Raw genomic sequence first — 24,101 nt, forward strand, 5'->3', positions numbered from 1 at the left:
TTGAGCGTGTGATCCACTTATCTGCTGGGCTGATCGCTAGTTAAATGCTGCCCAAGTAGCTGAAAGCCCTGTTTTATGACAAACAGGACAAAGGAGTCCAGCTAAGGCTCAGGGGTAGCACTCCCCTCAAGCCAATGTAGAAAGTCTTTGCTGGGGAATGCTAAGCAGGTATAGGCTGGATGTGGACCCTCTCTTATGCCTCTGTACCAAAACAGAAGTGTGTGTGTGTGTGTGTGTGTGTGTGTGTGTGTGTGTGTGTATTATGGTCTACCTGTGCAATCCTCCATCTTGAAAGGTGGAGGCAGGAGGATCAGGACTACATGAAGTGTGGCGTGTGGCGGGGGGAGTGTTGGTGGAGAAATGGTTGAGACTGAGGGCGCTTGCTGCTCTTGCTGTTGGCAGAGAAGCTGGTTTGATTCCCAGCACTCCCATGGCAACATGTCAGCCCACGACTTCCTGTGACTTGAGTTCCAGGGGAGCTAAGGCCCTCTCTGACTTCTGCAGGCACCAGGCACTCGTGTGGTGCACATTACAGTACACATGCAGTCAAAACAGTCCTATACAGAAAAAATTGTTTCAGAAAAGAAACCCAAAGAGGAGTACTAAGTGGTATGAGACAGCAGAGGGCCAGGGTCTGACTGCTGACACCAGAGGACTTGGAAACAGGCCGAGAACCTGAGGGGCCACAGCAGGCAGGACGCCACTACTTGCTTCTGCAAAGAAATCGCCCCTGTCCGTTTCTGTTCCCCTTTGCAGCAGATTCCAAGCACTGCAACGTCCCTGACTTCTCGGAACCCTCACAGCACCCCTGAGGTAGGTGGAGAAGTTCTTTATCAAGGCTCTTGCAGCTGAAGGCTGAGGCGCTCATTCACGTGACTGGCTGGGTCACGTGGTTAATAAGAAGTTGGGCTCTCTCCTCGCCAAAAGTGCCAGCTAGGCATTCCTCAGCAGCTCTAGAACCCTCAGGGTGCCCAGAGAAGTGTGGTGAGGGGACCTGCTGTAGTCCCTGCCCACTATGCTCTGAGCCAGAAAATAGTGGCTCTGTAGAAAGTGAGATGGAGGCACATTCCCGGGATTCTGGGGTGGAGCTCATGGGCTAGAGGGCATGCTGAACCTCACAGGCAAGGTGTCTGAGGTGGCGCCAGACATCAACAGAGGCTGTCTTCCCTTTTTTTTTGTTGTTGTTGTTGTTTTGTTTTTCAAGACAGGGTTTCTCTGTAGCTTTGGAGCCTGTCCCGGAACTAGCTCTGTAGACCAGGCTGGTCTCAAACTCAGAAAGATCCACCTGTCTCTGCCTCCCGAGTGCTGGGATTCAAGTGCACCACCACTGCCTGGCTGCATTCTCCATTTTTTTTTTAATATTTATTTATTATGCATACAATAGTCTGTCTGTGTGTATACCCGCAGGCCAGAAGAGGGCACCAGACCCCATTATGAGATGGTTGTGAGCCACCATGTGGTTGCTGGGAATTGAACTCAGGACCTTTGGAAGAACAGGCAATGCTCTTAACCTCCGAGCCATCTCTCCAGCCCTGCATTCTCCATTCTTAAAAGCTTTAAAATTAATCAATTAGTTTGTTGCCGGGTAATGTAGTCCAGGACAGTGAGGGCTGTTACACAGAGAAAGCTTGTCTCTCTCGAAAAAACAAAGAAACAAAAATAAAATTAGTCAGTTTGTTGGGTGGTTTTGTTTTGTTTTATAGTCTTGGCTGCTTTGTAACAATCTTGTGTGTGTCTGTGGTGTGTTGTTGTTTGTTACAGACAGGGTCTTGCTACATAGACCAACATGAGAGGCATGCATCACAAGGCCTGGCTGTTGTTCGTTTTGTTTGTTTGTTTGTTTCGAGACAGGGTTTCTCTGTAGCTTTGGAGCCTGTCCTGGAACTAACTAGATTTGTAGACCAGGCTGACCTGGAACTCGTAGAGATCTGCCTGCCTCTGCCTCCCAAATGCTGGGATTAAAGGCGTGCACCACCACCGCCCGGCTGTTGTTCTTTTTTTAAATTTTATTTTTATTTTATTTTCTGTGTGTGAGTGTTTTGCCTGCAGTGTATGCATATGCACCTTATATGTGTCTGTCCAAGGAGACTGGAACCACCTCTCCAGACCTAACCTTGAGTTAATACTCTTGCCTCTGGAGCTTAGAGTACAGGGATGCATCAGCACGCTCCGCAGGGGTGGGATTTAGGACTTGGAGCATTCTAGGCTAGCACTCTACCAACTGAGGTACATCCTTGTCTCCACTACCTGTCTGTCTGTCTCTCCCACCTCCCCTGCCCCATGCCCAGTACTCAGAGCTTTGAGTAGGCTAAGAAGGCAATCTACCATAGACCTCTAACCTAAATTAAGCCCCAGTGTTTAGTTTTTTTCAAAATGCTTCCTTAACTGGTCACCCCAAGGGAACAAGACATTTCCTGTAAGGTACATGGAACCCAGCCAAGGATGGTGGAACACACCTGTTATCCCAACACTCAAGAGCAGAGGCAGAAGCAGGAGGCTGCTTGACTGGAGGCTAACCTGGGCTACATGCTGAGGCCTGAACTTGGCTCCCCCATGACCGCCCTGAGGCCGGAGACTCTGTTTTAGAGACCAGACTTTTGCAGACTTGTGTAGCCCAGAGATAACCTGGAACTCTTGAGGCTCCCTTCTCTGCTCCAAAGGGCGAGAGATTATAGGCACTCCCAACCACGCCCCGGCTTCTGTACTTTCGGTTCTGTGTTACTGGAAATCCTGGCTAGACTTTCCTTTTCTACCTCTGCATGGGGGTGCTGGAAATGCCGGAAGAGCCAGGGAGACTCTAAGCTCAGGACTGAGTCGGAGAACAAACAGTGGAGTGTGGGAGGTTAGGGATGGTTAGGGTTAGGTCAGGGGTTAGAGCCCTTGCGAGTAGCCCAGGAACCCCAGCTCTCAGCCCACTCGGCCTTCTAAGCAAGATGAAGGCCTTGGCTGGAGGTTCAGCGTGCAGCTAGCTCACTCCATCCCAGGCTCCATCCCTAGTCACACCGTGAAAGAGGCTTGGTGGTTGGGGTGTCAGAGCAGAATAAGAGGCAAGTTCTATCCTTCAGCTAAATGCTGACTCCTACGTGCAGGGGAGAGTTCAAAGGTCAAAGGGTGCTGTTCTCCAGAGTTTCCCGCACTACTCAGTCCCGAAATATCTCTGAACACCTTGACCGAGCCAGGGCACGCCTCAGTTTCCTCAATTATAACAGGAAACAGATTAGATAAAGTCCTCCCGCTGCCCTCCTGATAACTCCAAAGGGATTTGCTTGAGGACACAGAGACACAGGACGTTTTCCTTCCCTGCCTCCCACAAGCAGGGTCACTCCTTGTAGCTCTGGCCTCAGCCTCACAACACTGGGATTGTAGAGTCCTGCTACCATACCCAGCACTTACAGGAAAGTTTATTTTATTCATTTATTTTTTTGGTTTTTCAAAACAGGGCTTCTCTGTGTAGCCCTAGTTCTTCTCAAACCCACTCTGTAGACCAGGCTGGCTTCGAATTCAGAGCTCCGCCTGCCTCTGCCTCCTGAGTGCAGGGATTAAAGGCGTGTGACACCACTGTCCACTTGGAAATTTTGTTAAAACTTTGTTATAGATAAGGCATAGTGGTGCATACCTTCGGTCCTAGCGTTTCAGCGCTCCAGAGGCAGAATCTGTGAGCTCGAGGACAGTCTAGTCTGCAGAGCAAGTGCCAGGCCAGCCAGGGCTACACAGTACAAAGTACACTGTCCTAAAAGAAAACAACAACAACAGAAAGAAATGGTTCAGAAATCTGATCTGGAGCTGGGGACGCCGCTCGGTTGACAGCTCAGTGCGCCTGTAATCACAGCGCAGGACGTAGTCAGCATTTAGGGGAGCATTTGAGTAAATGGATGGGCGGGCGGGCAGACGGACAGACAGACAGATGGACAGACGGACGGACGGATGGATGGATGCAGAGGAGGGCTCCTTCTGGAACCATGTGCAGCGCAGTAAAGGTGACCTTGGCTCCCAAGGAGCTTGCTTGTCTGCCTTGCTGTCTGGGGACCACATCTTCTCCTCTGCATCAGCAGGCAGTTATTTATCTGTCCCCTTGGAAGGTTGAAAGGAAGGAGACTTGGTTTCCTGGCAAAATGTGACCCAGAGGACCATCTTGCTCCCACCTCCCAACCCCCCACCAAAAGAAAGGAGAGAGAGGGGGGCGGAAGGGAGAGCTGCACTGGCTATCAGGGATCCTTCCTGTTTTCCTTTCCTAAGTATCCTGGATGGATAAAACTGAGGGGTCAGAGAGACTGCCTGCCCCTGGGGCTTGGGGACAGGCAGATGGCTTTTAACCCTCTGCTAGCTCCCGCGTGAGTGGCATGACAGCCGCCTTGGATGTCCCTGGTGGGTTTTATGTGCAGCTGGGCATTGAACCCACAGCTTTATGAATGTTTGGCAAGCACTCTATGGACTGAACTACATGCCCTGCCCCAGTTTTTGAGCTTCTCAAGGGCCATTCATTCATTCATTGGACAGCGATGCCTTCTGCCTTGGACCAACTCTATGTGAAGATCTGGGGATACAGAGATGGCCATGATGGGGTCCCCAATATCATTAAGCATACGGACTCCCAAATGCTGACATGTCAAAGCACCACACACTGGGTGCTAACAGCAATCCCATGGGTGTGATTTCTCCACCTCAGACCAGGAACGCCAGGATCATGGTGGTTCAGCGTCCCACAGGCTTGGAAGTGGTGGGTGTAAGGACTGAGGTTAGAGCCCCATAGGCTGGCAACTGGCATCTGAGTGCCCCTTGGACTCCTGACTTCCTGTCTGTGCCATGTGACTCTCCTCTAGTAGTTCCTAGAGAGACAGTTTATCTCTGGGCGTGGCTAGGTGGCCTCTCTGACGGGCAGCTTTTGTTTATGGTACCTGGCCATTCTAGAACAGAGGTGATGGCCCAGCTCAAAGGCCCCAAAGACCAGAACAGGAGGGTTGCAGCTACCAAGGGGCCACCTTTGCCTGTCCTCAATGGACATTTCCAAAATAGACCCAGATCTTCTTTTGTCTTGTTTTGTTTGATTGGGTAGGTATCCGGTAACTCGGTCTGGTCTTAATATCGTGGGAGAGATGACCGTGAACTGGTGGGGTCCTCTTGCCTCCACCTCCGCAGTGCTGGGATCACAGGCACAGGCCACCATCCTGGGTTTTATGGTCTGGGGAGTCAACCAAGGACTTCCTGAATGCTAATCAAGCATTCTACAACCGGAGTCCCTTCAGCAGCCCGGATTTTGTTTTGTGTTGCATTTTTTCCCCAAAGCCTCCAGCAGAGGCTCTGACTGGTTGGAAAACACATCTCTAATCACACAGCTAGACTCTGGCAGGGTTTCACGCTAGGTTTGATTAACTCCTAAAAGTGTGCATTTTTATTGTACCACTGCCTCTGATGCCAAAGTTGGCAAAGGGAAGAGGAATTCTCTTGCTGTCCAGGTCGAGGACAAACTAAGTGTCAGCTAAGGGCACCCATCGAATAACCTTGAAACCCATTGATCGGAGGAGACAGCTGGCATGAGGAAGCTTTTTTTTTTTTAGATTTATTTTTATCTTATGCTTATGAATGTTTTGCTTTCATGTATGTGCACTATTTATGTGCCCACTTTCCTCAGAGATCAGAAGAAGGTGTTAGAGCCTCAGGAACTCTGTAACAGACAGTTGTGAGTCGCCATGTGGGTGCTGGGAACTGAACCTAAGTCGTCTGCAAAAGCAGCAAGTGCTTGTAATTGTTGAGCCAGGCATGAAGGGATCTTAGGTGATTCTGCAATTCTGTCTCTTTAAGACCCAGGGCTCTTATGCACAAGCCAGTCTGTAGGGGCTTCAAAGAATTTCAGGGTCCGGGAATCAGACTGAATGTGACCAATAGCAAAAGGCCTCATCGTTTTCAGCTGGCCTCAGTGGCGCTACTCCCCACCCCCTCATTTACTTACTGCAATGCCATTCCCAGGGCTCGCTGCTGTGTCAATACTGATAAAAGCAACCGTGCTACAAACAGGGGCAGCTGGGAACTGCCCCTTGGACAGCTGCCAGGGAAATGTGATCGCTCAGCTGGGGTGACCTGCCCCTGCCCAGCCCCCTCTTGGGTTTCAGTCAAGGCAAGTGTCCTTGGGCAGTTTCTGCGGTCTAAAGGTCCAGCCTGACATCTCAGTTGGCATCATGGACTCATCGGGGTGTGTGCAGGTGGAATGGAGCGGGCGGGCACAGGAAGGGGCATGGGCTCCAAAGAGTTATCTATTTTCTCTCACAGTTTCTTCCAACAAATTCAGGGGGATCAGTTCCCCTCCAAGTATTTGACAGCATTTCCCAAGAACACCGCCAGCAGGTATTTCTAAGTAGGAAATCTTTTTTAATGGGGGTATGACCATGATCAGAATATGGTCGACCCATGTATGAAAGTGTCATAATGAAACTCCCGATTCCGTATAAGGAATAAATGCTACTAAAACAAAAACAAGTGTTCAAGAAAAAAAAAAAAAACATGTTTTGAGTAGTAAAAACAAACAAACCAGTATTGGGCGGAGTTTAGTGGCTCAGACCTTTAATTTCAGCACTTGGGAGGCAGAAGTAGGTGGATTTCTGTGAGTTTGAGGCCAGCCTGGTCTACGTAGCAAGTTTTAGGTCAACCAGGACTATATAATGAGACTTCCTCTTAAAAAAAAAAAAAAAGTGTTTTTCCCCCAAGCCACTGGTTTCCAAATTCACACACACTACCAATGACCTGACCCAAAAGTCATTTTCTGAGTGCCCGCCAGGGCCTCACCACAGAATTACCTAAATAAACATTTTGAGTCATCCTCCCTTATCTACAATACATTGGGATGCTACCAGACTCTGGTTTGAAAGATTGTATTTCATCACCCCTCCCCCATTTGTGTTTTGTCCCCCAAGCATCACTTCCCATGGTCTCCAGGGTACCAGCCTCTCCGGAAATACCCTGGTTGGGCGGGTAGCCACTGCTCCCAGAGGACGGGCCATGACAAGGCTGCGGGAGCTGAGCCGCGGGGCGGGCCTGACCGAGGACAGGGGCGGGTGCCCGGCTGTCGCACGTCGCAGAGTTGCTCCTGGGAGGGAGGAGGTTGCTATGCAAATGCTGCAGCCTACGGGGTTGGGGGGGGGGGGAGGGAGATGCGCCCTTACCCAGGGGCCCTCTGGTTGCCAAAACAGGCCATTCCCCCAGAACAGTCGCCTGGAAACGCCGCTGTCATAGCAGCCTCAGCGTAACGGTGAGCCAGCCTGCTGCCAGGAGGTGCTGGGTCAAGATGTGTAGAGCATTTCTGTCTCCCTTCCCACCAGTCGCCACCTCACGAAAGGGCGTGGCGGCTCAGCCTCCATCAGAGAGGAAGGCGCAATAATTGGATTGGATGGCTCCCGAAACCCATCAGCTGCTCTTCTCTGGGGACCGGGGGTTGGGGGAGGCTGCAGACTTTGTGACGGGTCTCAGACCTTCTCACCCTGCAGACCGACCCTGACCTGGTGTGACTGGGCCTTGTCGGTCTTCCCTGGTCTGGGACACAGGCAAGCTCCCTATAGGTCAGAAGAAGCAGGTGTCCATCATTTAATCAGCAGAATGGAATTCGGCTCTGATGGGAAATCTGGGTGATGGGGGGGAAGATCTGATTCCGGTTGGAGGAGCTGAGAAGACAGGGGTGGCCCGTGGGTCACTAGTCAATGCTTATGTACTTCATGCTTCCAAAGCCCTGTCTGCCTTTAAAATTATGTACATGTGTGTTTCTGTGTGTGTGTGGTGTGCGCACACGTGCATGTATGCGTGTGCGTGTGTACATGTGAGTGCAGGCTTGTCAGAGGCCAGAGGTGTCAGTTTTGCCAGAGCTCTGGATTAAGTGACTGCGGAGCCATCTCTTCAGTCGCTCCGGCTTCGATTTTGGGGTTTCTTTTTGTTGTTGTTGTTATTGTTTGTTTGTTCTTTTTCATTTGTTTGTTTTTCAAGACAGGGTTTCTCTATAGCTTTGGAACCTATCCTGAAACTAGCTCTTGTAGACCAGGCTGGCCTTAAACTCATAGAGATCCCCTGCCTCTGCCTCCCGAGTGCTGGGATTAAAGGTGTGAGCCACTACCACTACTATACCTGGCTAAGATGTATTATTATTATTATTATTATTATTATTATTATTTGTTCCTCTGTGTTGGAGGAACATCAGATCTGCTGAAGCTGGAGTTAGAGGCCATCGTGAGCCTCCTCACGTGGGTGCTAGGAACCCAGCTCTGCCACTCTACAACAGCAACAAGTACTCTCCAGCCTGGGTCCGCCCTCAACTCCCTCCACAGAGTCTGTGCCACAGAACCCAGGGCAGCTGTGAAGGTTCAGTCCTCTAATTCCAGCAGAAGGGGATAAGAGGATCAAGAATTCAAGGCTACACTGGGCAGTAGTGGTGCGTCTGTAATCCCAGCACTTGGGAAGCAGAGGCAGGCAGATCTCTGTTTTGTTTTTGTTTTTTGTTTTTCGAGACAGGGTTTCTCTGTAGCTTTGGAGTCTGTCCTGGAACTAGCTCTTGTAGACCAGGCTGGCCTGGAATTCACAGAGATCCTGGTCTACAGAATGAGTTCCAGAACAGCCAGAACTGTTAACACACAGACACTGCCAAAAAGAAAGAAAGGAAGGAAGGAAGGAAGGAAGGAAGGAAGGAAGGAAGGAAGAAAGGAAGGAAGGAAGAAAGGTAGGAAGGAAGGAAAGAAGGAAGGAAGAAACCCAACAAACAACAACAACAACAACAACAAAAGATTTTGAGGTTATCCTAAACTACTAATGAGTTGATATCAGCCTGGCCTATATGAGATCCTGTTGCAATAATTAAGTCATCCCATATCTGTAGGCAAGTAAGTCAAACCATAGTATGGGTGACATTTGTCATGGCTCATGAGCGTCAGCATCCTTTGATCAACTTTCCCTGTGTGTGGGTTTTATGAAGTCATAAATCCCACTTCCCCAAAGTAGAGAGCAGAAACTGACTTTCCCAAACATCTTTGCAACTAAGGTGTAGGGATGACTCCTAAGTTCCACCAGTCAGAGGCACACATGTGAGGTTTGGATCTGGGCAGCAGAGAACTTCAGGAGCGTGGGCCTCCAGAGCAGCAGGAAGGCTGTCAGGGATGCTCGGTGTCCCGCTGCACCATAGCAGGAGCAGGAGCAGGAGAGGTGAGACAGGCTGCAGATTAGCTGGCCTCGACCTCACAGAGCTAGAGATACACCAGCATCCTCCTCCTGAGTGCTGGGAGCCAAGGTGGGCACCACCATGCCCAGCTGAGGTTTCTTAAGTGCACGCATGTTTGTGCACAGGCGTGCAGGTGCCCTCAAAGGTGGGAAGAGGACATCAGGCCCCCCGCAGCTGCAGTCACAGGCAGCTGTGAGCTCCCCACATGGGTTCTGGGAGTCCAGTTTAGATCCTCTATAAGAGCTCTGACTGCTGAGCCATTTCTCCAGCTCCAAGAGTTTGTGTGTGTTTCTTGTCCTTCCTTCCTCCCTCCCTCCCTCTCTCCCCCTCCCTTTTTGTTCCTGCTGAGGATCTGAGCTCAGTTCCTCACACAACAGGCTCTTTACCAATTGAACCATCTCCTAAGCTAAAAACCTTCCCCCCTCCTCCCATGTCAAGGGCTGATAAACAGAGCTAAATATCAGGGCTAAATGTGTTGGTGCACACTAGTAACCACAGCACCCGGGTGGCTGAGGCTGGAAGATCAATAGTTCAAGGACAGCTTTGACAACTTACTGATCCCAGTCTGGGCTACGTGAGCCCTGTTTAAAAAAAAAAAAAATCTCAGCAAGCCAGGTGCGGAGTTGCTCGAGGTGCAATGAGGTCAACTGGGGACGTGGAAGTCCGCTCCAAAAGCTGGACTACAACCCGACCACGCGCAGTGCTCTGGCACCAGCAAGTCCTAAGCCCCGCCCCCAGCCCGCCCCATCCAGCCCCCACCCTCTCGTCTTCTGAATCCCGTGCTGGCCACCCGCCTCTCAGGCATGCCCTTGGCTCATCATGCCTTGTGACATTGTTCTGATTGTTACCCAACGGTCCCATTTTACCTTGAGCTAGGATGACACACGCCCCGTGACTCATCTATTGTTCCGGCCCCCATGGCACTGACTGTCCCTGGACTGGCATGGGCCAGCGCCTTGCTCTGCAGCGATTTCTCACAGGGCCGTGTCTCATCTGCTGCTCGGCCGCTGCTGGTGGTTTTATTTTGATTTTTTTTTTGAGACAGGGTTTCTCTGTAGCTTTGGAGCCTGTCCTGGAACTCTCTCTGTAGACCACGCTGGCCTTGAACTCACAGCGATTCTCCTCCTTCTGCCTCCCAAGTGCTGGGATTAAAGGCGTGTGCCACCACTGCCCAGCTGTTGTTGGTTTTAAAGATTTATTTTACTTTTCATGGCACGCATATATGTGTCTCTGTGTGTGGATATGCACGTGTGAATTCAGGTGCCCAGAGTCTAAATGAGGGCACCAGACCTCCGGGAACTGGCGTTAGTAAAGGTGATTGTGAACCCCAATGTGGGTGCTGGGGACTGAATTCAAGTCTTCCGCAAGAAATAACCCTAGAGTTATTTATCAAGCATGGAAAACCTGTCCCTCATGTTCACACTTTCTCCACAATGAAATGCTAAATTTTCTCAGGGAGAGTCCTCTGTCCCGGCAGCTGGCTGGTGGTGTGCCTGGCACCAGCAGATTGTCAAGGTCAAAACTGTGAGAAGCCGAATCCTCTGGCCCTTTATTGTATGTGTGTATGTATGTATGTGTATGTATGTATGTACGTACGTACGTACGTATGTATGTATTTGTGGTTTTTGAGACAGGGTTTCTTTGTGTAACTGCCCTAGCTGTCCTGGAACTAGCTCTTGTAGATCAGGCTGGCCTCGAACTGACAGAGATCTACCTGTCTCTGTCTTCCTAGTGCTGGGATTAAAGGGGTGCACCACCATCACCCGGCCCTGTCTCCATTTTTACCCTCCAAGCCCATTTGCAGGCTCTTTGGTAGTGTTGTTTTGTTGAGAGACAGAGTTTTTACTCTGTTATCCTAGGCTAACTTCCAGACTGGCATCAAACTCATGTAAATCTTCCTGCTTCAACTTTCCAAGTGCTGGGATTACAAGTGTGAGCTTTCATATCTGGTTTAAATTATTGAACAGACGCAGTGAGAGGTCGCTAGCACTGCTGTGGAGGTCTCTCTGTTCCATGGTGGGTCTTTCTAGCATTGAGACACAGTTGACCAAACCAAACAGCCGGAACAGACGGAATGGGTGTGCCGGAACCTGTTTGCGAAGCCAGCAACAGGGAGGTAGAATAGGGGTGTCCTGAGTTCAAGGTCATCTTCTGCTATATAGGGAATCACATGGGGCTACACAACACCCAGGCTCAAAACACAAGCGACCAAAAGAAAATAATTATACAGACTTTGGATTCGGTAGGTTCCTGCCTCTGCACAGCTAAGTAGCTTGGAACAGGTCACTCTGTCTCAGTCTTGGTTTCTCCACGGGAACTGATGGTGACCAGCTTGTGTAGGAGCCCTCACAGAAGGGTGGAGCAGCAAGTGCCAGCATTGACATCTATTTAGGTCTCCGACTCCTTATCTTTGACTCCAAATGCCTAGAAGGACTGAAGACAAAATATATTTAGCACAGAGACCTGAACTGAACTGACAAAGGGCCTGCTATTGAATACCTTTATTCCCTGAGTAAATTCCATGAATGTGAGAAGACTTCTCTTCAGGGTTGGGTGACCATGTGCCCTACCATACCGGTGGGGCTGTCATGACATTATATGATCTGGCACTGTCCAAAAGAATAAATAATAACCCAGCTGTGGTGATACAAGCTGCAATCCCACTACTTGGGAGGGGAGGCAAGAGAATAAGGAGTTCGAGGATAGCCTTGAGTACAAAGCAAGTTGGAGGAGGCCCACCTGAGCTATGCGGGGGCCAGTGATTTTTAAAATAAAAACAGGTCAGGTGGTGGTGATGCACACCTTTAATCTCAGCACTGGGAGGCAGAGGCAGATGGATCTCTGTGAGTTTGAGGACAGTCTTGTCTACAGAGTGAGTTCCAGGGAAGGCTCCAAAGCTACAAAGAGAAACCCTGTCTTGAAAAACCAACCAACCAGCCAACCAACCAACCAACCAACAAGTAGATTATAAAAACAGGACTGGAGAGATGGTCCGGTGGTTGAGAGTACATGCTGCTGCTGCTGCTGCTGCAGAGGACCTGAGTTCAATTCCCGGCACACCCATTGGGTGACCCGCAAAAATCTGTAACTCCAGTTCCTGAGGATCGAATGTTCCAAGCACCAGGCACACACTTGGTATACATACATACATCATACATACATGCAGGCAGAACACTCATACACATAACCAATGAAAACAATATTTAAAAAAGATAAAACAAATGAAAAAGATTCTTGCAGAAGAACGTGTTTCTCCCATGCATATTTGCTGACACAGGCTCACATGATAGCCCTCACAGACCAAGAACTCATGTAGCCCAGGCTGGCCTCAAAAATCTCAGTGAACTTCCTGTCTTTGATTAGAGTTAGGATTACAGCCGTGAACCATGGCTTTCAGCTGCTGGTCCCCAGCCCAACCATTCAAATAGCCCTAAGCACCTACAGTCTCTTTCATTTCCTCCCAGTGAAAGTGTCTACCTACTTTCCGGCGAGGCCTCCCCCAGGCCTGTCCCCTGGCCTGGCCTCTTCATTCCTCTCCATCCCTCATCCTGTTGAACTTAAGTATTCTCTTTTTTCTCCCATGCCATGGTCAGGCAGATGGATTTCGGTGATGTCTCCTCTTCCAAACTGCCCTGGCAGGAAGGACCCACAGTTAACCAGCCTGTGGGATGAGCTAATGAAAGAAGCGCTGGACCTCTCTGTGCTCCAAATACTGTCTGCGGGCAGCCTGAGCAAACACCTGGCACACCGCTTCAACCGTGCTGAAGCCCTGGGGTTTTTTTTTCTCACTAGAATTTTCCCAGCAGACCAAATCCTAAAATAAACGCTCTTATTTGTAGGACGGCAACAGTCTCCAGGGAAAGGGGAGAGGAGTCCTGGGTGCGGGTTGTGAGCCACTGTCAGGGACTGTCAAGACTCTGTGTCATTTCCCTTTGGCCCAGGGCTGTCATAGGACTTGGGGTCAAGTTACAGCTCTTCCCCTGGCAGCCAGATGATCTTGGGGGCAGCCCCTTGTGACTCCAGTTTCCTCCTCCGGGAGCAGAGCAGATCGCAAAAGCTGTTTGGCAGGGCTGTGGAGGAGATTCGGTGAGATGGTGGGAGGAGTTTGAAAACTGGGAAGTGTTGCAGGCCTGGCGGGGGTTGTCCTCTGCACGCCCTAGTGCCTGTCAGTTTCCTAAGGGCAAGGCGTGGTATCTTCTAATTTCTTTTCTTTCCCCGAACCCTGCCCCTCCCTGCTTCCCCGAAGACAGGGAGCAGAGTCTAAAACTTTGCTAAGAAGCCTGCCTGGGACTAGGGTAGATAGAAGTTGCTTAGTCAATGACAGTTAACACGCCGGTGTGTGCCAGCCAGCCTGAGCGAGGCAGGGCCCTGACCAGAACTAGAGCTTTGGCCTTGGTGCCAACCCTGTCTCTGCCTTCTGCCAGCGTAACAATGTGACCTTGAGTTAGGTCAGTGCTTCTGTCCCCATTGGTCACACACTGTGATGGTCATCAAACCTAATTTACTAGGAGGTCATTGTGCAGATAAAGGGGTTGATGTGGGTAACTGGCCAGGTGTAAATCAAGCCTGCTGACAGCATGGGTGGTTATTATTTTACTGTTATGAGCTGAGGATCATGAGGGAATCAGCAGGCCTGGAGTGAGAGGCAGGCTGTCTGGCCCTTGTGAAAAGAGGACAAGTCTTCAGAGATGCTCAGACCAGCCCCAGGGCCAGCAGAAGTAAGAGAGCTGTCTGTTTGGATGTTGTTTGCCCCAGGTGTTGGCTAGATTTTTCAGACTAGACGCTGTTGGGTAAGAGGTGTGTGGCCTTCACGTTTGGATAGCCTGCTGTTTCCAGACAGGCTTTGAGCCTTCCTATCCTCCTGCCTCAGCCTCCCGAGTAGGTGGGTTTATAGGCAGGCCTATGCCACCAGGTCCCACGTTTGATTTTTATAATTTAAACTTACTTATTCCTATTTTTTATTATTTTGTGTGTGTGCATAATGTGCATACAGGTTTTGCCTGCCTGAGTGTATGTGCACTGCATGTGTGCAGTGACCTCTGAGGTCAGAAGAGGGCGCCAGATTCCCTGGAACCAGAGTGACAGTTGCATGTCGCATGTGGGTGCTGTGTAAGCAATATCAAATACAAGTGTTTCCTTTATCCTTTCTTTTTTTTTTTTTTTTTTGAGAATTTTATGCCAAAAATTTAAGCTCTTTATCCAGTAAAGCCTTTGTTTACACAAAGACCTCTGCTCTATTCAAGAAGTTTGATGGCCTGGAGTCATGATTCCCTTCTCCTTCCCCTTTGTTTCCTATGTACCACCCCCCCCAACTAGTTAATCAGATAAAATTGTGAGGTCAGACCCCAATCCATGGGGTGGGGGGGGAGACAAACTCACCACCTGAGTTAGACTGTAAACCAAGTGCACCTCCTTCTCTCTGTGTTCGGTCTTCATGGTACATCCACTCGATGGGTGCTTTGACGGTCTGTGCTTTAGTCCTAGCACAGGGAGGCAGAGGCAGAGGGATCTCTGAGTTCAACACCTGCCTGGTCTGCAGAGTGAGTTCCAGGACAGCCAGGGCTACACAGAGAAACCCTGTCTTGGAAAAACAAAGAGAAATTATGTTCCCAATAAAACCTTTATTTACACAAAGGCCTCCCGCTCCATGAATCTGATAGACAACTTGGAATAGTGACCTTTTACCACCCCATTCCTCCATTTCCTGTGTGCCAGGTCTTTTCAGACTAACCAATGGGGTAAGACATATCCGACCACAGTCAATGAGGAAAAACACCGGGACCACACACTAATGTATGAAAGAACAGCCAGTGCTCAGAATTGAGGATCCATCACTCCAGCCTATTATCTATCCGTCCGTCCATCCATCTGTCCGTCTGTCTGTCCGTCCGACCATCCACCCATCCATCCATCTCTATCTATTTCTACCTCTGTGTGTCAGAAAAGGGCTGGGGAAGTCAGAGGACAACTTGCTCAATCCAGTTCTTTTCTTCTCCATGAGTCTCCTGGGAATTAAACACTTAGCCATCCTGTTGGCTTCAGCACCCCCTCCCTATCCTTTTTTTAAAGACAGGATCTTTCTATGTAGCTTGCATTCACCTAGAACTAGTTATGTGCCAAGCTGGCCTTGAACTCACAGAGATCCAAGTGCCTCTGTCTCCCTTGTGTTGGGATTAAAGGTGTGTGCACCATCTCACCTGCCCTGTCCCATGTTTTAAAGTTTAGCCCTACTTTTTTCTCTGGTTGGTATTTACAGATACTGTAACACTCTGAGTCGGGAAACAGTCTATCCTAGGACATTTGAGTGTCTCTGTCCAGCCAGTCAAGTGTCCTCAGAAAGACAAACTTTGAAAGACGGAAAGAAAAAAAAATATCAACTTTAATAATGTATCTCAAAACATGTGTGGTCCGTGCATGTAATACATGGATGTGGGCACACTTGTGTGTGCAGGTACACATAAATGCAAATGTGTGGGAGCCAGACATGGGTGTTCAGAATCATCTTTAATCGTTTGGCACTTTGTTCACAGAGGCAGACTCTCTCAATCAAACCCAGAACTCGCAGATGCAGCTACTCTTGCTGGCCAGCCTGCTCTGGGCATCAGGTGGACAGACCCCCCCACCCCTGGCATTAGCACTTACACGGGTCCTGGGGATCCAAAGCTCTGGCTTATTCAACAGTTGCCTTAACCAGAGACATCTCTCTAGACCTCTTGGGTTTGTTTTTTTTTTTTTTTTTTTTTTTTTTTTTTTTTGAGTCAGCGTCTCAGGTAGCCCATGCTGACCTTGTTGCGAAGGCTGGTCTGTGTGTGGATTCCTGATTCTTCTGCCTGCCCCTCTGAAGTATTTGAATGAGAGACACAGACACCTTTGGAGAAGGGAACCGCACTAAATTAGTCTGTTATTCTGGTGATCTAAAAGCAAACCAGCATGTATTATGGAGTAGAATGTTGCATTTGAATTGAAGAGAAAAACAAGAAACTTCAAAGGCATCTTATGCTCTGGGGTGGGGTCCCGTGTGGTTGCTGCTGGGTCGGCTTTGTGCCTGCTCTGGGAGAAAAACACGTTAGGGCTCAGAGTGACAAAGCTGACACGTGCCACCCTCTTCACCATCCCTGTCACCTGTTGACAGTCTACCACAAGGGCTCTTCCTGCTGTCAGTGAGTAGTTCCCCCTGTCTGTCTGACCTTGAACACATCATTTATCTCCTGTGGTTGGTTTCCTTTTTAAAAAAAAAAGGAGGGGAGGGGGAAGATGGGGAGATGGCTCAGTGGTTTGGAGCACGGGGCAGCTTGCTCTTCAGAGGACCCAGGTTCAATTCCCAGCACCCACATGACAGCAGCTCACAACTGTCTGTAACTCCAGTTCCACGGGATCTGACACCCTCACACAGCTGTGTATGTGGGGGGAAAAAAGGTGTTCTAGACTGACTAGGGCGATTCCAGGTGTACTGATCATGCTAATTCACGCTAATTCACATTCAAATGTGTTTGACTGATACCGGCTTAATGGATCACCACTCCTGTGGGTGGGAGAGCTTTTAAAGAGCTGAGGTTTCTCATGGGGAAAGAATGCACATGCGTGCCCGCACTTCCAAGCTGGGTCAGCCGCTGGGTGGGGACCTGGGTGTTGGGGGCCGGTCACTGTGACCCTCTGTCAGCTGTAGCCAGGGTCAATCCGCCCCGAAACGATAAACCTGCAGGTTTTCCTCCCCAGCTCGTGCCACCTTTGTGTTGTTCTGGGCCGTGGCCAGGAGCCTGAATTTTCCGAAACAGAAAGTGTCTCTCCAGGAAAAGCCACGCGTGTGGCCCTGTCCCCCGAGGCAAGGGGTGGGTGTGATGGGAATGTGTGGAGCTCGGCAGCTTGACTTCCAGGTGCTCAGGTCAGGTCCCTTCTGGGCGAGGCACCTGGGCTGCAGGCCATCCGCTGTCTGCCAAGGCAGGTGGTCTAGACCTACCTGTGCCGAGGAGTGCTTTCCCACAGGTGGGGAGACCGGGCCAAACAGTGCTGGTTCGGCTGCCTAAGGTCTGGTACAGCTCCATTTCCAGGGAGGCCTGAGATAGAGTGGCCCAGAGCCGCTGGTAGGGCATCCCCACAGGAGAGGCTGAGAAGTCTGGGCCAGATCCTTCAGTTCCGTGAAAATATGTGTTCCCAGCCTGGTTCCAACCAGCACCCTGGCCCCTGGGTATTGGTCTGGTTCACCTGTCTCTTCAGTGAGTGCCAGGGCAGGCGGCCATAGCTAGCGGTCCAGACCCTGTTTGCAGGGTTGGAGGCCCCGAGTCCACAGCTGTGGGATGGCCTGATATCCAGTTAGGACAGTTTCTCTAGGTCTGCTGATGTTAATCCCTTGCCTTGAGGAACCCCAAGCTCCAGACACTTTTGCTCAGAGCCCAGGCTACTGTCTGCACTGGACAGCTTGGGAAGAGGAGGGCATGAGAGCCTTGGCGAGACGTCTGCGGGTGTGTGCCTCTGTGTGGCCTTGAACTCCCAGAGATCTGGTTGCCTCCTGAGAGCAGCGATTGAGCATCTGCATCGTCCCCCACACTGCAACTGCCTTTTGACTTGTTTTTTGGAGCAGTTTCATGACGTAGCCCAGGCTAGCCTAGAACTTACTAAACGAGGCCCACAAACTGGCTCAGCTGGTAAGGGTGCTTGACGTCAAGCCTGCCAATCCGAGCTCGGTTCCTGGATCCCACGGGGTAGAAGGAGAGAGTGGACTCCTGGGAGTTGACCTCTGACCCTGACACACGCACTGTGGTATGTTTGGTCCATCTCAAATTTAAAATTTTTTTATATTGAATTTCGGTATGTAGCTCAGGCTGGTCTTGAGCAATTCTCCTGTCTCAAATACTGAGTGCTAGAATTATAGACAGGAGCTACCTGGTAGTTCCAGGACAGCCAGAACTACACAGAGAAACTGTCTCAGAGAAAAAGGAAAGAAAAGAACAGGAGCTACCAAATATGGACAAATGATACATTTATATATATTGCACTTTTAAAAAAAAAAAAAAAACAAAGGAGACAGCGTCCCACTTTAGCCTTGGCTGGCCCAGATTAGCTGTGTGGACCAGGTTGATTTTGATCTCAAAGAGATCTGGCTGCCTCTGCCTCTGGAGCACTGAGATTAAAGGGCTGTGCCAGCACACACCACACTCTGCTGTGGTTACTCATTGATTTGTTAGTGTGTGTGTGTGTGTGTGTGTTCATGTGGAGGTCAGAGGACAGTCTCTCCTTCCATCCTGTGGGTTCCCGGTTCTGAACCCAGGTTGTCAGGTACTGAAGCAAGAGCCTTTACCTGTTGAGCCATCTTGCTTGTCCCATATTATGCAATTTTACCATGATTATTTAACTAATTATTTATTGCTTTTAGACAGGGTCTCCTGTAGCCCAGGCTGTCCTTGAATCCCTGATCTTTGTCCCCCCATTTACCAAGAGCTGGATGGAGATGCCTGTTGATGTAAAAGGCTGAGAAGCAGCTAGCTCAGCAGTAGGGAGGCGGGGCTCAGCAGTAGGGAGGCGGGGCTCAGGCTGGGGAGGCGGGACCCAGGCTGAGGTGACTGACAGTGGGAGAGCAGGCTCAGCTAGTCAGCAGGTCCTGTGTGGCAGGCTGGGCCTGGCTGCCGAGCCTCCGGGTCCAGGTTGAGAAACTGGGATTTCAGAGCCCCATTGAGTCACTGGGCTGAAGCTTTTGGCCTAGTTAATAAGAACAGCGTCCTGGGGTGGGGTCACCCAGGAGCACCCCAGTTAGCCTATTAAATCCGTGTGCTTGGGGCTTTGGTCAGCTTGCCCTCAGAGAGAGGGGACAGGTGATACGGCATGCCATTTGGTATGTCTAGACAAGAAAGGTAGGACATACTTGGTTAGTAGAAGGTTTGCCTAGCACGCAGGAGGCCCCAGTTCCCATCCCACAACCCAAACAATGCCGTGTGGTGCAGACTGTGATCCCAGCACTATGGAGGTGGAGGCAGCAGGGGCAGGATCTCAAGGTCACTCTTCTCAAAGCAAGAAAAGAAAGATGGGAAGACCTTTTTTGTGTTCCCTGTGGGCCTCAATCACGATGTCTGCTTTCCCACCGTGTCCCCTAATTGTACCGCCCTTGATTTCAGGTGTAGACTGGTTATAGTAATGACCTTGTGTAATGGGCATAAAAGAAAAACCCAAAGTTTAAAGCTTACTGATATTTGATATTATTGATATTTGAAAAAAAATTTTTTTTTAAAATTTTCTCCCTTTTCCCTACAAAAGGGAAGGACGTCAAATGTCCAGTTAGGATGTGTCGCAGGTGAGCAGAAGCAGGCGAACCCACAGGGGTTAGGGTTATTTCCCCCTTTCTCTCTTCCTCTTTTTCTCTTTCTTTTCTTTTTGGCAGGGTCTCACTAAGGAGACCTCGTGGGCCTGGAACTCTTAGCAATCCTCCTTCCTCTGCCTCCCAAGTGCTGGGATTACCTGTTAAATTTATTTAAATAAGAGAGAATGGGGGCAGGAGAGATGGCTTCATGAGTTAAGGCACCTGCTGGCTAGCCTGGTGACCTGAATCTCTGGAACCCACACAGTAGCCGGAGAGAACTGATTTCTGTACATTGTCTCCTTACGTCCACACACCCACGGTGACAGGCATGGCCACAATATACATATATGATAAATAAATAAATAAATGTTAAAAAAATTGAGGTGTGGTGTGGGGGCTCAAGTCTTTAGTTCCAGCAGTGGCAGGTGGATCTCTGTGAGTTCCAGGCCAGCCAGGACTGCACAGCAAGATCCCGTGGCGGTGGGGGAGGAGGCCACGCACAGGGCTATAGACCTGAAATTCCAGCACGAGGGAGGCTGAGGCAGGAGGGTTGAGGGTCCGAGGCTAGCCTAAGGTTTATCAGAACTCACCTTATGTATTTGTTTGTTTTTATCTTGTGTGTGTGTGTGTGTCTACATGAATTTATCTGCACAATGAGCTTGTAGAAACTGCAGTTACAGGTGGTTGTAAGCTGCCTGATGTGGGTGCTGGGAATTGATCCCCAGTCTTCTGGAAGAGCAGCCAGTGCTCTTAGTGGGTCAGCCCCCAGAAATCACCTTAAAATAAAAACCCTACCAAAATAAAAAAGAAAGAAGAACCACACCTGTGATGTGGGTGTGAGTGAGGTTGAGGTATAAGGACTTGGGGCATGGAATGGAGGTAAGAGGGTGTGGGTTTGGGGAGTCTTGGTGTGGAGTGCGGGTTTGGGTTATATAGTGTCAGGGGATGGAAGTATAATTTTGCCTGGTGGCAGGAATGGAGCAGGACCACCATTGCTGAGGACTAGGGCTCAGGGAGGAGTGCGACCTGGTCCCAGTACTCATGGCATGGTCCTCCTGAGGTTTCTCAGCATGTTTTACAAAAGGCACACAATGCAACTTTCCAACAATGCTGGGGGGGGGATTTGGACTTCTCTTGAATGCTAGGGTGGGCTGTTAGGTGACTCCATACACCAGAGGTTCTATTCGCAAGAGTGACGCTAGTCACAAGTGATTAAATATATGTACCAAAAAAAAAAAAAAAAAAAAAAAAAGAAAAAAAGGAGAAAATTTGCCAGAAGAGACGGCTTTAATCCTAGCACTCAGGAGGCTGCCAAAGGCAGGAAGATCTCTGTGAGTTCAAAGCCAGCCTGGTCTACTTAACAAGTTCCAGGCCAGGGCGGAGGAGGAAGTGGGAATGTTATGGGTTGAGGAGACAAGGAAGAATAAAGCGTAATGTTGTATATACATACAAATGAAACCTGCCACTAAAGAAAATTAACAATAAATTTTAAAGCTGACCACCCAGGGCCAGCAAAATGGTCCAGCGAGCAAAGGCAGGTGCTGCCCAGTCTGACAACCTGTATCCGGTCCCTGCGATGAACATGGGAGAGAAAGAGCGAACTGACTCCCCAGGCTGCCCTCTGACCCCACATGCTCACTATGGTGTGCACACGCATGCAAATAAAATGTAATAATTTTTTTTAAGTACATGATCCAAGCATAGTGGCCTATGCCTATAATTCCGAGATGGAGGTTGGAGGACCTGGAGTTCAAAGCCAGCCTCAGCTACATAGGGAGTAAGAAACAAGCCTGGGCTACATGATACCCTGTCTCAACCATCTCCTCCCAATTAAAAATTAAATAAATAAACATTTTAAAAAATTACTTGGAAATATCCATTTCAACTAATTACTAAAGCAATAAAATAAACCCAAGGAAAATAGAAGAAAAGGTGTAAACACATTTGCATTAAAGTTTAGCTCCTGTCTTGTTTTGTTTCTTTGTTTCAAATCTGGGTTTCTCTGTATAGCCCTAGCTGTCCAAGAATTCGCTCTGTAGACCAGGCTGGCTTCGAACTCACAGAGATCCGCCTGCCTCTGCCTCCCGAGTGCTGGGACTAATGGCGTGTGCATCCATGCCTGGCTTATATTTATTTTCTGAGGCACCTAGCCACCCGTGGATGGACAGGCCACTGTGCTCGCTGGTGGCTGGCACTTTAGACACCACAGGGTATTCCCATTGGTCGGGCAGCCTCTGACCGGCAGTGTGGTTGTGCAGAGATGAGGAAAAACCCCAAGTGGATTTGTTTGTTTATATTCTGAGTGTTCTTCATAGGGACTGGGGCAGTGGAGGACAGCAAGGCCACCTGGCAGGCCAGTGCCCTTTGCGTGGACACAGAGGGAGGCTGGGCGTGGGTAGAGTAAGGTCAGGGGAGGTGCTGGCCACTGAAACAAGGCCCTCGTGTGCCAGTTCTGGGGCCCAGATAGGACAGAGGTGGGAAGGAGGAGGAGGTGGAGCCGGTGTGAGGGTTGGCAGACAGAGCTGCCTGCCTGCAATGAACTATTGAGCAAGAAGAGTCCAGGGAAGAAATTCCCTCTGCCCTCTTAGAAATAAATTGTTATCGGACCTGTTTAATGAGGGAATCTCCTGTACCCTTCTGTTCTCAGACACAAATTCCAAATCCTAGCTGCAATTACAGGATATTATTGTCTAGGTACAAGTGCTGACTGGCAACATCGTGGGTGGCTGCCAGGGCCAGATCGGTGTATCCCATAGTCTGGTAGGTTGAGAGCCAGGCCCTCGAGGTGGGCCGGATCCATAGGCCTCCAGGGTACCACGGGAGTGTGGGGCAGTGTGAGTGGGCTGGTGTGTGTGTCGAAGGCTCACTGAAGCAAGCCTGACCCCCCAAATTCTTTGTCCATACAATCACTTTCAAAACAGAGATTAGAGCTAGGTGTGGTGACACACATCTGTAATCCCAATATTGCTGAGGCAAGACGATCCGGAGTCCAGGGCTATTCTTTGCTACACCACTGGGGAGGCCAGCCTGGAACAGAGAAAACCAGATAGGTGGAACGGTGACTGGGAATGCCGTCGGTTCCTCCCAGAGGACTCTAGCTCAGTTCCCGTCACCCACATCGGGCCGCTCACAACCGCCTGGAAGTCTACCTCCATGGGATCCAATGTCCTCCTCTGGCTTCTGAGAAAACACACATACGCCCACATAAAAATAACTCTGTCAAAAAGTTTTCAAAGTAGCCAGGCAGTGGTGGTGCATGCCTTTAATCCCAGCACTCAGAGGCAGAAGCAGGCTATCTCTGTGAGTTCGAGGCCAGCCTGGTCTACAAGAGCTAGTTCCAGGACAGGCTCCAAAGCTACAGAAAAACCCTGTCTTGAAAAATCAAAAAAAAAAAAAGTTTTAAAAGATTATTTTAGGGCTGGGTGGTAGTGATGCATGCTTTTAATCCCAGCACTCCAGAGGCAAAGGCAGATGGATCTCTGAGCCTGGTCTACAGAGTGTTCCAGGATATCCAAGACTGCATAGAGGAACCCTGTCTCAAATAAACAAACTAGCTAAATAAATAACTAAATAATTAATTAATTAAAAAAGGAAAGAAAAAAAAGCTAAAATCATCTTTAATATTTGTTTATTTTTATCTTATGTGCAGTGATGTTTTGCCTGCATGTATGCCTGTGTGAAGGTGTCGGATCTCTTGGAGCCAGAGTTCCAGACAGTTGCAAGCCACCATGTCGGTGCCGGGAATTGAACCTGGGTCCTCTGGAAGAGCAGCCAAAATGCTATTAACTTCTGAGTCATCTCTTCAGCCCCTAAACTAAAATCTTTATGGCTCCTGCTTGGCATCTTTCTTTCTTTCTTTCTTTCTTTCTTTCTTTCTTTCTTTCTTTCTTTCTTCCTTTTTTTGCTTGACACATTTCTATATGTGTGTATATACATGCATGCAGCCTCTAGCCTTCAGATTGCTGGAGAGTCCCAGGTGTCTGGACCTCTTGGACCAGTCACCCTCACCCAGGCGCAGTTCCGCCTCCATCAGTTGGTTTTGTCTATTCTTGTACTTCATATAAGTGGGGGCATATTGTGTGTACACCATATGTCTGGCTCCTATATTAAAAAAATTTACCTTAATTTTATGTACATGGGTGCTTCTTCATGCATGTACATATGTGCTTCATGTGTGTACAGTGCCCTGGGATAGGAGTTACTGATGACTATGAGCTACTATGTGCATGCTGGGAACCGAACCTGGGTCCTCTGGAAGAGCTACAATTTCTCTTAGTTGCTGAGGATCTCTCTGATCCCTTCTTCTCCTCCTCTTCTTCCTTTTTTTCTTTTAATTTTTCTGAGACTGCCGTTGTGTAGGGAAACCTGTACTTAAACATCTACTGCCTTGGTTTCCTGGAAAGCTATCATGTTTGGCTGGTTGTCCTCTTTTTTCTTTTATTTCTTCACTTTTGCTGTTTTCTTTACTTCTTCTTCCCTCCCTCCCTTGCTCATAGGCCCAACCATCCCCACACTTGACGCGTCACCATGGCTTAACCTTGAACTTGAGATTTTCCTGTCTCACTCAGCTTTCTAAGTATTAGAATTGCAGATAGCATGACACAAAATGTATCCATCTATAATACT

General features: G+C 49.3%; 1 long non-coding RNA gene across 1 annotated transcript; it reads left to right on the plus strand.

Annotated features, from left to right (window-relative positions):
* Positions 1 to 23,568, plus strand: LOC125411299 (uncharacterized). The gene is made up of 3 exons (XR_007235294.3): positions 1 to 168; positions 757 to 813; positions 23,125 to 23,568. It is a non-coding gene; the product is annotated as an uncharacterized LOC125411299 (long non-coding RNA).
* The last annotated feature ends 533 nt before the right edge of the window (positions 23,569 to 24,101 follow it).

This window comes from Myodes glareolus, chromosome 18, assembly GCF_982192425.1.
Source record: "Myodes glareolus chromosome 18, mMyoGla1.1, whole genome shotgun sequence".
NCBI classification, from domain to species: domain Eukaryota; kingdom Metazoa; phylum Chordata; class Mammalia; order Rodentia; family Cricetidae; genus Myodes; species Myodes glareolus.